Genomic DNA, 15,375 nt, shown 5'->3' with positions numbered 1-15,375 from the left:
CTTAAAATTCAGTAAATGATGAAAAGAAAAAAAAAGATGCAGTGTATTCTGTTTTGGAATTTCTGTGGCAGGGTGCTTTGGTTTAGATACCTGATATATGCTTCAAAAACAATGTAACCTTGGGAACCTGATCAAACTTCTTGTGTTTCTTCATCTATAAAAGCAGGATGAACATAAGATCTACCTCATGACATTGTGAGGATTAAATATGTTAGCATGTATGAAATATTTAGAATAATATCGACACCCAGGAAGCCCTCATTAAATGCTAACAATTACTTCTTTTGAATTTTAGCCTATAAAGTCCTTTTAAGACTGTAACAATTTATAAAATACATGTCATTTGCGTATTTAACTGTTTGCAGGATGATTAATATATTCAGTTATGTAATTACTGTGCCATGCCACAAGACTTTTGAGTGTCTGTCTGCTGTCTATCTGCCTGTCTGTGCTATGGTCTTTGAATGTTTGTCTCCCCAAATTCATATGTTGAGACTTATTCCTCAATGCAAAAGTATTAAGAAGGAGGACTTTAGGAGGTGATTAGGACTTAATGGTAGAATCTTGGTTAATGAGATTGGAAATCATATATGAGATACCCAAAGGAACTTGTTTGCCCCTTCAACCATTTGACACATAGAAGGCACCATTTATATAAAGCATAAAGTGAACCCTTGCCAGACACCACAGCTGCTGGCACCTTGATCTTGGACTCCTCAGCTTCCAGAACTGTGAGCAATTCATTTCTGTTGCTTATATGTTATGTGGTCAAATATAGAAACATAAACAGGAACACATAGACATCTGGCCCTATTTAAGAGAGTTTGTCTTCCACATTTATTTAATTATAGAAACATTAAGCAAGCACACACACACACACATACACAAACACACCCCCCACACACATTGTTTTGTCCACTGTTTACTCCATCCAAGTTTCAGCACATATAAAAAGATCAAAAGGGGCCAACTTTATACTATTATTTAACATGGACATGATCACACATTCTAGAACATTTGTTAACCCATCATCTTCCTCATCACCCACAGGTTCCCTGTACTTACTGAAGCAGAAAAACTGGGGATAGCCCATAACCACCACTTTTAATTTACTCCCTTGGTTACTCTCATGCACATTACAGCTCATAAATAAATGCCACAGAGCTTTAAGTGAGGTTTAACTAATGCTGAGTAACCAAAATTTTATTATGCTCTGCATCATAATATCTGTTTGGCGCTTACACATATAGGCTCCAATTTCCAGTTCTTTATGTTATATTAACATTTAAAAAATAAATTGCACTCTTTTGGTCGTAGAAGGAATGAAAGGGACAAAACAAACAACATGACATGTTTATGGACTTAGTCCTTAAGACCCTTCCTCCGCCAATGTGATTGAAATTTGCGCAATAATGTTGATCCAATGGAATATTCATTTTCCCATTATAGGCTAAAATAAAATATTTCTCATCATCACACAGGGATGGATTCTTGTGCTGAGTTTAATTTCTATGACTGCATGATTTTGTAGCTGGGTCAGCTCCTCTTGAAACACTCCCAAGATGAATATTTGCCTTCAAGCTTTTCCTCTGACATGTTATTCAGTTTGAACCTCCGCACTCTAAAGCATGGTCTTGCCACAAAAGGCTTCAACTTCAGAAAAAACTGCCTTTTATATATCTCATGAATATGAGACTGCTTCAAGCTCTCTTTTCTGACCTTTGTCCTATTTAGTGTAGTTCAATTGTCTCACATATTTATTTAAGCTAATGATAGAAGCATTAAGCAAAAGTTGAAAAAAAGAACAAATGGATTCATCATGAAAATGCACTGTGCCGTAAAATCTCCATACACTAAGATGCTATTCATAGTGGGTAGTAAATTTATGAATCCCATTGCCTCAAGATATTACATAAGCCATTATACATGAATAGGTTCAAGAAGTATGATAGCAAGCTGTTAAACAAAATCGGGGTGCCAGAGATGGAAATGGCAGGCTTATTCCTTACCTTTGGGAACATTGTGGGAGTGGGCAGCATATTCCTTAATGCCTTGGTCAGAGAGGTGCTCAACTAGGGTGTATTAGCTTCTTGTGGGTGCTGTAACAAATCACCATACAGTTGGTGGCTTGAAACAAAGGAAATGTATTTTCTCACAGCATTGGAAGACAGAAGTCTGCAATCACAGTGTTGACAGCATACACTGTCTGGAGCTTGAGGGAAGAATTTAGACTTTTCCAGCTTCTGGTGTCTACCTTGATATGCCAACCTCTGCCTCTGTATTCACACTGTCTTCTCCTCTCTGTATTATGAGGACAAACTGTTGTACTTAGGGACCACTTGCATGTTCTTAGTTTTTCCTCTAAGATCTCTCCCTACTCTAATCACATCTTGTGCCATCTCAAGTAGTATTTATTAATTCTCCATATAAAGTCATTTTCACAGGTTCTAGGAATTAAGACCTTGGACATATCATTTAGAGGCCATGGTTCAACCTACAACAGACAGGGATTATCATTATAAGGTTTGTTTATTTCCTCCTCCTTTGTAGTCTGAGGACTACACTACTGGAATCTAAACCTTTATTCTTTTCACAGTCCCTTCAACTTTAACTTTCTCTTACTATCCTCCTCATTCCCTACATTAGTAATGAGCACTAACTAGTTCTGTTAGATGACAAAAGAATCCAAGTATATTTGAGAATCACTGGTTTTAGGATAACAATCCACAGGATTTCTCAGAGGCATACCAAGCCAATTGTCTTTGCGATGCTCCCCAAAGACTTTCCAGACTCTTTAACCATGAACCCCCTGGTTAGTTTTTCTTAACATATATTTTGGGAAACCATGCCATAAAACAAATGCCTGAAAGAATAACATCAAGCACTATTTCATTTTTCTTTAAAGGAACAAATGTAAGCCTATGGCTCTCCTCATTGCATTTACAGGTTATAATTTCCTCATAATTGTTTGAATTGATACAGCAAAGAACCTAGTTGCTCTTTGATTTAACGAGTTTCCTCTGGATTTGAGCAGATTTTCTTTCTTTTGGGTTTCTGTGAAAACCAATAGCTTTCCCTAGAGCTATCCAGCTACTATAATCTAAACATACACATTGTCCAAGAGAAGCTGTATTAGGCTTCTGCAATTGTGCTGCCTCACTCTGGGGAGAGAGCCAAAGCTTCCTGTAAGAAACTTGTGTGTTCTCAGCTTGACCCTTTCAAGTCAGGCTGCCAAGTTTACATCTTTTAGAGACTGAGCAGATCCACACCTACTCCTTTAACATCTTTTATTTCTTTCCTTTGGCGTCAGGTAAGAAAAGAAGAATATTATTTTGTTATAATAGCTTGGTGTATTTTTAAGTTTGAATTCTCTTTTATTTTAACAGGTTCTTTACAATCCTTTTATGTTTTCTTCTGGTTATTCAATAACTATCTAATGAAATGTTCTACTGTGCCAACTCCTGTGGTTGATTTTGGAGGAGAAAAGGTACTTAAATCTGGATGAGATTCTGTTTACTTTTAAGAATACTCTCAGTTTTGGACAGCATGAAAAGCGTATACTTTATGAAACACTTGAATAGCAGTGTGAGGAATACCTTATAGCAATGAAGAGGACTGAATGTTAAACTCTGCTTGGGACGTTTTGCAAAAGCAATATTTCAGTTGGATTTTGAAAGATGAATAGAAATTCATTAACTAAGGAAATACAACTCATGATGGAAAAACAACATGCATAGAATAAAGACACAAGCAAGAACAGTGTGCCTGGGGAGGGATGAGAAGTTCATAGTTATTACACAGAGGTAAGAGTGGACTGAAAAGAGAGGAGTTTGAAAAGTTAAACTAATCACTAATTCAGAGGGATCCTGACTGTTCTGCCAAGAAGCTTAGGCATTATATTACAGGAATTGGGAGTCTTTGGAGGGCTTTACATAAAGGGTTGACATTATAAAACTTTTATTTTAGAAAGATAATTTGAGAAGACAAGACGTGGAAGATATCCTTTAAAGATTACTACTAAAGAAACTTAATATTAGTTTGTTTAAAATTTGGAGGCCTCAATCTTAGGCAATGGCATCTGAGAAAAAAAACTAACAAGTTTGGGTGACTGAGTAACAGCTGAGTGAACAACAGAGAGGCTAATGCTTATTCTAAGGTTTTGGTCTTACTTTGTTGGGTGGATGTGAACATAGTAAAGAGAGTGGCAAGGAGAAAAACTGTTTTGGGGTAGTCTGTGGATAAGAATTCACAGAGAAATACTGCCTTGTGAATAGGGAGGAAGGTAAGGTAGTTGTCCGTGACAGGCCATAGTGTCTTTATCTGTTTTCTGTTGCTGTAACTGAATGCCACAGACTGAGTAGTTTCTAAAAATAGGGTCTTATTTAACTCAAGGTTCTTGTAGCTGAGAAGTGCAAGAGAATGATATCAGCCTCAGGTAAAGACCTTCTTTCTGCATGACAATAAGGTAGACTGAATCACATGGTGAGAAAGCAACCAACCACAGAGAGCTTGATTTTATAACAAAGCTGCTCTTGTGATAAAGAACCTACTGCCATCAGGGCAACATTGTCAGTTCATGAGGATGGGGGATATGTTTCTAATGCATGAACTTTGAGGTGAGGCATTTAAATCATAGCCTATGGATTTTTAATCAACCTCCATTCCACTCCCTTTTAGTATGCCTTCATTTTCTATAGTGCACTATTATTCGCTGTTGCTAAAATCCACATTTCCCAGACTAACTTGCAGCTACCCATCAATGTGTGCTCCTGAGAGTTGGAAGGTGGAAGTGGACATCCTGAGGTGGGTCCTACTCTCTTTCTTCTTCAGCTGTTTCCACTGGCAAGGATATCATTGGAGGTATTTGTTTCGGTGGAAAATGGAGTAGCATTTCCACTGTTCAGTCTTTGGCTGTTTAGTGTTGAAAGGCAGAATAGGGAACATTCATTTTTGAGGGAAAGGGTTGTGGAAGGATTCAGATAATAGTTGTGGAGTTGGCAACCTTCTGCTTCCAGTCCTGTAATCATGATGGAGACAGTGTCTCCCATAGAGGCTAGTTCTACATGGTTGTTGTGGAAGCTTTTCCTTGTAGCTCTACTTAAGGACTTTTCCTCTGGTGATTCCACAAATCATAAAACACCAATTTTTTTTCTTGCCTAACAAGAATGATTTCAATTATCTGTATCTGATTTCTGACCAATTTATCTTCTAATAAAAATATTTTATAAGGAAATTATTTAAAGATTGTTCTCTTTATAGACTATTTTTGAGATTATGTATGTTGGATTGCTCCAGAAAATATACCAATCCTCTCAATCATGACATAATGGAGGACCTGACTTTGCCTTAGACACCTTTGAGTGCCTATGCCCTAGAGCACTGGTTTGTACTTGAGCAATAAATTTTTTAGGTTTCCTTGAATTAATTGAATTGCCTGAACAATTTGTGCTCTTCCTAATAGTGTCAGATAATATAGTTGGCAATCTCTCTAACTCTGATAGTTGTTTTATATGATAAATTGCCTATGTTGCTAGTATCTAAAATGCTTTGATCTTAAATTCTTCAGAATTCTCAAAAGCACACCATCTGGCTCCAATGACTCATGGAAATTTAATGTCTTGAGTTGTATTCACCACCTGTTGTTTCTTTTTTGTTGTTTTTATCCTGGTGAGTCATATTTGCTTTCAATGAAAAGTAATTCTTTAGTAAAAATTTCACATTTATCCTGTCAGAGATGATCACTGATTGAGTGACACAGAGAAACAATTCAACCTTTGCTAATCCTCAAATGCTCCTGTTCTCCCCAATGAATATGTCACTGCTTTTTGAGCTCATCACCTACAACCTTTTAACCTTTACCCTATTCTCATAAAGAAATGGCTTTTCTGCTGTAGATTTTATTGAATTTGGTTGTTAGAATCCCTTTCACATTTCAGCAGCATTCCTATCTGGTGTTTTATGCCAATATTGTTATTTCTACCATACGTTGTATATCTTATTGTGAACTCTTGTGATTTTAATTCTTTCTATGGTGGGTTGCCCTGAAAAGGCTTCCTACCCATTTTTGTGCAACAGAACAACTAAAGGACATGTGAGATGGGGACATTAGTGCTCCTTCTATGCCCACCAAGGTCTTTTTTCTAGCAAGCAGTAGAACTCAAACCAGATAAGGGTATGATGGAGGGTATATTGGATGGTATATTGGATGGAGGGTATATTGGTGCCCAGAACTGAAAGAAAGGCTTCAGATCTAGGTAAAATGGAGCTTTTACTCTATTTCTTCTTTAATTTCTTGGTTTTCCTCCTTTGTGTATTAGCTTCATCCTTAAATTGGCTTCTCCATAGTTGCAAGACAACTGTCAACAGCAACATACAATCTTGTCATCCATTGCACAGAATTTGGAAGCTTTGCTGATTGAGGCAACCTCTGATTAGGAGAGTAAACACATTCCTAGAGCAACCTCAGGTACTGTGCTTCATGAATGTTGGCCAATGAAAGAGATTTGAATGGTAATTGTGAAGGAATCCATGTTGTCTCTTCATCCTATGACCCAGCTTTGCTATGGTTTTCCCCAGACTCCACAAGGCCCATTAGGCACACTCTTCCACTATTCCTAATTGCAAATATATATTGTTGCATCATTTTTATATTTTTCTCCTTATTCTGTTAACAATGACAAGCTCAGGGAAAGCTTTTTTTTTTTTTATATTATTGCTATTGAAGCTCTCTATATGCTTTTGGAGTCTTGTCACTGTAGAAAACCAATAAATGTCAGTTCTCTATCTATATGTCACTATGATTATGTCGTATTGTGATTATGTGAGTGTGTGTATATATATATATATATATATATTCCATGTCTTGGATATTGTTTGTCCCCAGAAATAATGCTGAAATTTAATCCCCATTGTAAAGTGTTAAGATGGTATAAACTTAATCCAACTGTGGTGTGTACAGATGGAATCTTTGGGAAATGATTACATTGAATCCTGGTGGCTTTATGAAAAGAAGGAGAGGAATCAGAAACGGGGACACAAATATTTCTTATCACTTGCCATGTAATGCTTTACAGTGCCTTAGAACTCTGCCAGCAAGAGGGCCAATGCCAGATGAGAAGCATAAACCTTGCAGCTCCAGAACTACAAGCCAAAATAAAACTCATTTCATTATAAGTTATCCAGCCTTATGTATTGCATTATGATAACAAAATACAGACTAATAGAAGATTTGCCTCTGGGCTCATATTTAGCACAGCTAAGCAATCGATACATCAGTCAGTAAGCACATATTAAGCCCTGCTATATGTCAGGCATTTGGTTGAGGTTTGATGTGGAAAATAACAAGTAGTACAACACATGCAGTGTCATATTAAAATATTGCACAGCAAATGTAAATATGTGATGTCTATCTACCAGATCTGTACCCTCTTCCTGCCATTTTTAGAATCCTCTTTATTCTCTTTTCGTGTTTTTTTGTATTCTTTGTGTGTGTGTGTGTGTGTGTGTGTGTGTGTGTGTGTGGTTCTTAGTGGTATTGTGTCTGCTGCTCCATATCTGTGGAATTCTACTTCCATAGTTCACTGGTGCTGGGGGGGCTGCTTCATCTGCTTACCCAACCATCACTGAATGCCTTTGAGGATCTCAAGAAGAATGAAGCTCATGACTTACCTTGGGGCTTCACAGTTTAGTGAAAGGTTGCACACAAATAGTGATGTGGTGTTGCAAAATGCAAATCAATATCAGATCCAATGAAAAAACTCAGAACAATGGATTCAAATAAACAGGAATAAAAATCAGCCAGATGCAAAAAACTATTATAATAAGAGGGAGCAGTATAAGTATAAGCAGTATAAGTATTATACCGAGCTATTGGGGAAGTATAAGTACAGCTCCATAGCTGGAGCATTTAAACGTGAAAAATTACTGGGAACCAGCTTCATTTTCCATTTTCTTATAAAATTGGTATGGCTAAAGCTTCTGATGATCCTTAAATCAATAGTTGACCACAAAAGGCACAATTTTCTTCATGAATACAGGATGAAGCTATACCCAGAAAAGATCTTTTAGTATCTTTTTTCCTCAATAGGAAGAAAAATTCTGTCTCTAGAGCTAGGCCCATGTAAGAGGAAGTAGGTTAAGATAACTCCTTGCCTGGAATGATTTTAGAGGATCTCTTCCCAAAATATTTTTTGAGTGGGATCTCCATCCTTTCCTACCTGGCCACAAATTCTCAACAGCTAACATACTGACTACCAAGGTCAATAAAAGTGGGGCATTCCTTCAATAGGAAGTCTCAGTGATGATGCAGGCCTGCCTAAAGAACTAATTATCCTAGATTAGCTCATTATCTTTGAGATGAACTTCAGGAAAATTTCCTGTTCAGTGGTGAAAAAAGGACGTGATCACAGGGTGCAAGGAGAGGCAGGAAAAGGGGCAGCTAGGGCTCCTGGGAGGAGACTCATTAAACAGTGTTAGTTTTGCTCTCTGTTGTTTGTAGGTTGAGATTTATCTTTCAAATCCACTTTATTTTTTCCCTTTCATGATATACAGAAAAATATCCCAGCCCACCACCCACAGATGTCTACATCCTAATTCCTAGGACTTGTGAATATGTCATCTTGAATAGTGAAGGGGCTTTGTTGGTACATTTGAGGATTATGCGATGGAGAGATTATGGTGGATTCTTGGGATGGGTCCAGTGTAATCACAAAGGTGCTTACAAGTGAAAGACAAAGTTCAGAGAGTCCAAAAAAGAAGTATAATAATAGAAACAGGTTGCTGACACAGCCAGAACCCAAGAAATGTGGGAAACCTCTAGAGGCTGGAAAAGGTCCCTTTAGAAGCTTCAGAAGGCATCTAGTTCTGGCCACCCTTGGCTTTTAATCCCATGAGGGTTATTTTGCAATTCTTGCCTTGATAATAGGCTTACTAAAAGCAATAAAGTTTTGATAATGTGTTACAGCAGTGCTATGGTTTGAATGTTTCTTCCACATGCCATATGTTGGAAACCTAACCCTCAAATCTGTATGTGAATAGGATGTGAATGGGAGACCTTAGAGTCATGAGGATTCTGCCTTTACAAATGAATTAATCTTTTGTGGATTAATGGATTAATGAGTAATTGAGACAGTGGCTTTGCTACAAAAGATAACTCTCCCTACCTAGCTTGTCCTGCTTTACCATTTGATACTCTCTACCATATATTATCATGATGCCCTTACCAGACGCTGGCTCCTTGGTATTGGACTTTCCAGCCTCAAGAACCATAAGGTAACTAAACTTTTCTTCTTTATAAATCACCCAATCCATTGTGGCATTTGGTTACAGTGACAGAAATGGACTAAAACAAGCAGCCATAAAAGATTATTACATCTCTCTTTACCTCATGCTCATTATCCATGAGCTCATCACTTCCAGATACACCAGCCTCCTCTAGCACCAAGTCTGTTTGGTGGTTTTGGTTCAGTGGATTAATTTCAGGACAGTATCTCAGGACCAACCCTTTAGCAGAGCCAGAAGTGTAGTACAAGCTGTCTCTCTGGGGAGACCAAAAAAGGGTGGAGGATAACAAGTCTGAGGATAATACCATGAACGTGTTGTGGTGCTGAGCAGAACCAAAGCATAGCATGAACCAAAAACTTGCAGGAATGGAGGAACCAGAATAGGCATGCGACAGAGACAGTCAAGAACAACTTCACATTTAATTGAGAGGCAGGTGTTTCTGTTGGATTCCACACACTGTAGCACACAGGGACTCAGGTGTAAGGTATAGTGATCTTGGATACCATTGCTGTCATAATATTTTTAGATATACCTTCAATAAATAGAAAATGCAATGAACCTAGAGATGGGAGCTTAAAAACAATTATTTTTAAGTAGCTACACATATGTTTCATCTAAACAATAGAGAGATGCACATTATACCCAAAACTGACCATTAAAATTTCTTTTACAATCTTTATTTGCCATTTGAAAGTGACATAGAGCCAAATCCTATGAAAGATTAGATAAAATGACTTGAATTATTCCCATACATGCAGGGAATAAAAGAGGATTACTTTTGGCTTAAAAATTTCTGAAAAGTGTCTCACAATATATAGTTTTCAAAGGACATTTGTCTTAATGAAGTCTTCACTACATCTCTAACAAGCAGCCTGCAATAGCATTATTATCACAGTATTTCAGGACACTCTAGCCCAGAGAGGTTAAGTGATTTGTCTCAAGATAAAAGCTTACAGGAAAACTTAATTTATAAAAGATATTATTACCTCATAAAATTCTCACAGCAAGATACGAAGCAAGTAAATAGTGTGTTTGTGTGTGTATTTTTTTATTTAAATATTAAGGAAATTAGAAGCCAAATTGGTGAAGCAGCTTAGCAAAATGCAGCAACATAGATTATTTTATGATTTATTGCCTTTTTTATTCATAAGTGCCTTCTTTGAGAACACAGTTTATAAGCTTCCTCCTCTCCTCCTCTTTTCCTGGAACTAACTTTTGATTAAAATGGCTGACAGGGTATCCATAGTGGAGTGCTGCAGCCTGTGTTCAGCTGTAAGTCCGACATGATCCTTAAGGAGAAAGGGTCTAGGATGAAGCCTGGAAGAACTCTCCCCTGGATCAGGTTTTGGGCCTCTTCTTCTGGCATTGACTCAAGTGTTTGCAGAAAGTGGCAAATTGTCTTCTAAGGTCCTTCGGAAGGTAGTTAAGTCAGGGGCAGGTCCAGGCTGGGCCTGAGATGAGCAGTGGGCCTAGGATTTTTTTTTTTTTTTGTCAAAAACAAGGCGCAAAAGAGTCTGTTAATATGTGGTTGTCTCCTGGGTTAACACAATTCATACTAAGAAAAAATAGCAGTTCAGGTCCTCAACTGTCCCTCAATTTAACCTACTATATGTCCATGGAAGAAAATGGACACACACTCAGTTTCTGAAGTGAATCCCTCAGAATACCAGTCCTGCCATGAAGTCTGTAAAAGGAAATCCTGTATTACAGTAACTTTAAAAATGCTGCCACTGTTGTCTCACCTTAGAGATTCCCAAATGTACATGACTATATTGAAGGTTTTTAAAGATAAACTCTTTCCAGAAGATGGATTTGATCATGGAAACCAGCCTCCCTTCCCTCATAGCAACCAAAATATAAATATAGGATACTATACTCTGGTTCATCATATTAGGGTTTTTCTGACCAGAACTTTTTGTATATTTTCAGAAGAAAAACGCTAGAGGAAAAAGGAGGCGAGGTGAGAATGTTGGCATTCTATTGCTGAGTAGGAGTGAAAATGAGAAATACTCCTGCCTTGCATTGTCAGTCTATAAAATGTGAAATATTTGCTTCAACTCACCTTTTTTTGGAAATATTATAGTTAAAATTGAATTTTATTAAAATGATATAATACAAAACAAAAGTAACTGAAGCATTTCAACCGTTCTAGAAGAATGAGACAAAATTATTTCTTGGAAATGACTTTAGCAGTGCCTAATATTTTGCAAAATTAACAGATCAGATGGAAGTAATATTCATATTTTCTTCAAATCTTAGGTGGAACTTAAGAGATTTAATTCCATTTGGTAGGCTGTGTAGGGAATTTACAGACAACCAGTATTTTGCTATAGCTAAAAAAAGAGAAGGCCTCTGAAAGATGAATGATGTAAAAACTATGAGAATATAGATAGTTTACTTTCTCACAACCTAAATACATTGAGTTATTTTTCAAAGAGTGGTCTCATGAGAGAAGTAAAAATGTATTTGTTTAACAGCTATATATAGGATACCATGGAAAATATATTTCTGGGATTACTGAATTGCCTTCATATATTTACTGACAATCAAATTAAGTAGCTTAAAAACAAGTAGTTTAGAATAGCAAGTTATTCAGTAACACAAAACAGCAAGTAACTGTCAATTTTGACCTTCAGTCTTGGAGGGTTAAAGGGAGAAAAAAATGTGAAGAAAACATGGGAATTTTTACACTTTTTTTTTTTTTTTTTTGGTACTGGGGATTGAACTCAGGACCTTGCGCTTGCAAGGCAGGCACAGTACCATTGAACTAAATTCCCAGTCCTATATTTTTACACTTTTTTTTTGAAAGCATGGGAATTTTTAATAGTTTTTGAAATATTAACAAATATTCACTAGATATTTTAATATCTACTCTGAATTACTGAGTTGTGATCAATACTTCATAGAAATATATAATAAAAGTATGAATAGTTGGCTTGCATTTTGTTGAAATATTTGAAATAAATCCTTAAAACACAGATTCAGAAGGTTTGAGGGAATTCGATTTTCTCAGACGTAACCATACAGAAACAGCTGAGAAAGTATTAATTTAAGTTGTTAACTTTCAAATTCTAATGCTTCCCAATTGCTTTCGGGGTAAAATAAGAACCTCTTACTTCTGTGCTCAGACGTACTATGACCTGCTTTCTCCTTTATTCTTGTTCTTATGCCTCTCCAGCATCCCTTCTCTCTAGCCAATGTCCTTTGGACGTAACATCCCTCTTGTCTCTAGTTCTGTGGTGCTTTTCTTCTCCAAATTCACCTCTGTCTAAATCTACTATTCTATCATTAGAGATTTAATCATTTTCCCCAGGTCACCTAGCACAGAATGAGAAACCACAATTTAAATCCAGGCATTTGGCTTCTAGAGACTGCAGGTTTAACTGTCCCACTGAATTTATAAAATGCTGAAAGGGAGGTATTGAAAAAGATGGACTTGGATCTTGGCCCTCTGGTTCTCAGCTGGGTGATGGATATCTGAACTCTTCAGTCTTCAGTTTTCTCCTCTGTAAGATGAGGATAATAATAGGCCTTTTACTCATATTTTCTGAGAAAGATTAAATAAGATGATTTGTATAATGAATTTGGTTCAGTGCCTCACCTATAAGGAGATCCCAATAAATTCTGGATGTTATATACATCCTTATCCTGCAAGACAATTATATGCATTTGTTTCTCTCTGTGTGGGGTGGGAGTGTCTATTTCTCCTACACTCCTGTTTTAGTTACTTTTCTCTCCTTGCTGAGACAAAATACTCAACATCCAAGGTTAAAGGTGTTTATTTAGCTCACTGTTCACAGAGGTTTCAGGCCATAATTGGCTGGCTCCAGGGCATGGTGGATGGCAGACAGGAATTGAAGAGGCGAAACAACTTGGTATGCACATGGTAGCAAAAGCAACAAGGGACCTCAACAGCTGTCTGTCCCCTCTGTCCCATCCAGACTACCAGGATTAGGGTGGTGCCAAACCAGTCACTCACATGTAGTGGTTTAGTAATCACACACCCTTAACCCCAGCATCACACATTCTAGATTCAGCCACCTCTGACAAAGAAAGCCCCACCTAATCTGCACGAGGCTTTGGGGAGAAATCCAAACACAAGCCCAACAGTTCCTCACCTGGATGTCTGAATCATGAAGATGGGAAAAATGCTTAGTCATTTTCTAAAATAGTTCTAGCATATCAAGAACAGTTTTTGAACTTAAATTTTTTTTTCCGATGGAGTCAGATATACTTTTATTGTTGGAATAAGCAAGTGAAACATTTTTCCTGATGGGTTAAACAGTAATAATGAAGTTAGCAGGTCAGAAGCTTCTGTACTTTGTTTTTAATGGCCCTTGGGCTTTTTTTGTTTTATTTGTTTGTTGTTTGAGTTTTTCTGTTTTGCATTTTTACCCTAAGAAGGGGCATCACTTTGGAAAGTGTGGCTTGTGGGATTGTGGAAGGTGGTGGTACCGTCTTGCCATGCCTTCATTTGATGCCTGGACTCCAGCCAACTATTGCTCTGACCCAGAGCAATAGCGCAAGTTACCCATCACCAGCATTTGTACAGAGCGGAGAATTCTGGTTTTAGTCAATTGATAACATTGTGTGTATGAGGAGATTTAGCACCAGGCAGCTGCAGGACTCTGTTTCCATGGCTTCTTCCATCACAAAATGGGTAGAAACACATTCACTGCTTCAGGGTTCTAATCTGTGTGTCTTCTTATGGCTCCGTATCTGTAAGATGTCCTGTGAATTTGATACATGCTGTATTTCTTCTAAAAGTTGAGTTTTATTCAGCAAGTTGGCCATACTGCCATTGTATCCTCTTCCCTTCAGTATGGTTGGAGAGTACAGCTCAGTCATGAGGCTTTTGTTGTCTACTCAGTCCATACACAAACGTCTTTGTTGTCCAGAGGTGTTACAGCTGTCAGAGTCTTCATGCATCTGAAGATAATGTCTTGTGAAGTTGAATGCAAGTGTACTGTCATTCATAGTGTTTATATAAAAATACCAGAAATCTTCGCTTTTGCTACCTTGATATAGCATTGGCCTATCATGTTAAAACACTGATATGCAGGCCGGGGATTTAGCTCAGTGGTTCCGCCACCTGCCTCACAAGCGCAAGGTCCTGAGTTCGATCTTGGGTACCAAAAAAAAAATTGATATACATCGATTTATTAAAACATACTTTTATAAGAAATGTTTTATAGTACTTTCTGACCTCTAGGAGACTGCTGTTGTATATCTGTATGGGGGTGGGGGAAGTCTGGCCAGATTTTCCACATCTTCCTCTGTAGTCACAGGTGCACTTACTTGTTCTCCTGTGTACTGCAGTCATGGCCCGCACCTTAGCTGTCAGAGAGCACATAGCAGCAGCTGCCAGCCCGGTAGTCTGGAGAATGGAGACAAGGCAGGCAGCTCAGAAGGGACTCCCCTGAGAATGCAGGGAGAAACCTGGACAACCTTCAGGTGCTTCTGAAGCCCCAGCTGCACGTCCATATATGTTGTCCTTAGTCCATAGACTCAAGAGTATCAAGCCAAAAAAAAAAAGAATATCAAGCCAGACTCCTTCAAGTGGCATGAGTGACTCCTCTGCTCTGTGCTTCTCCTCTTCAGGTCTCCCATGTGTTCATGTGTTCTCCACACGCATTTCACCTTGTGCCTCAATAACAAGTCAGTTTAGGCAGTTGGCCTTCAGCCTGCCAATCTACAAATTTCACCTGAATGTGTACCCAGAGTCACTATGCTTATTCCATGGAGGAAGCACCCTACTGCTATCAAAAGCCACCCTCTCCCTTGTCTCTGTCTCCCTCTCACCTCTCCAGCCCTTAGCTCCAACAGTTACTCCTTCTGCCCCTTGAGATCATTTCCTTTCTCTACTGTTATTTCCATCAGCACAAAATGTGTTACATGATTTCTTGCTAAAAAATAAACTGCCTTGACTCCCTCCACTGTAACTTAGGAACATTTATGTTTTCAACCTTTGATCTTTTTTCATGGCATAGGAAATATTTTGTGAACATTTCATTTTAGCTGGGCTATATGATGAATTAATTTAGTATTCACATGGATAGATACTGTGTGTGCTTTTCTAGGTATTTCATTGTC

At 37.9% G+C, this 15,375-nt stretch overlaps 1 long non-coding RNA gene across 2 annotated transcripts in view; it reads right to left on the bottom strand.

The window, feature by feature from the left end:
- The window catches only part of LOC147830383 (uncharacterized), a 90,193-nt gene that overhangs the window by 17,643 nt on the left and 57,175 nt on the right, over positions 1-15,375 (bottom strand). Inside the window, exon 3 of one of the 2 annotated variants that reach the window (XR_015452237.1) lies at positions 9,602-10,751. The exons of the other annotated variant lie outside the window; for it this stretch is intronic. This is a non-coding gene — a long non-coding RNA (uncharacterized LOC147830383). Of the gene's footprint in view, positions 1-9,601; positions 10,752-15,375 lie in introns of those variants that run through there. 2 annotated transcript variants of the gene reach the window in all.

The sequence above is a fragment of the Heterocephalus glaber genome, unplaced genomic scaffold (assembly GCF_053883595.1).
Source record: "Heterocephalus glaber isolate CG9 unplaced genomic scaffold, H.glaber_assembly_v1.0 deba00000122, whole genome shotgun sequence".
NCBI lineage: Eukaryota > Metazoa > Chordata > Mammalia > Rodentia > Bathyergidae > Heterocephalus > Heterocephalus glaber.
Note: the sequence above shows the minus strand (reverse complement) of the source record. Positions and strands in the feature narration are given on the sequence as shown.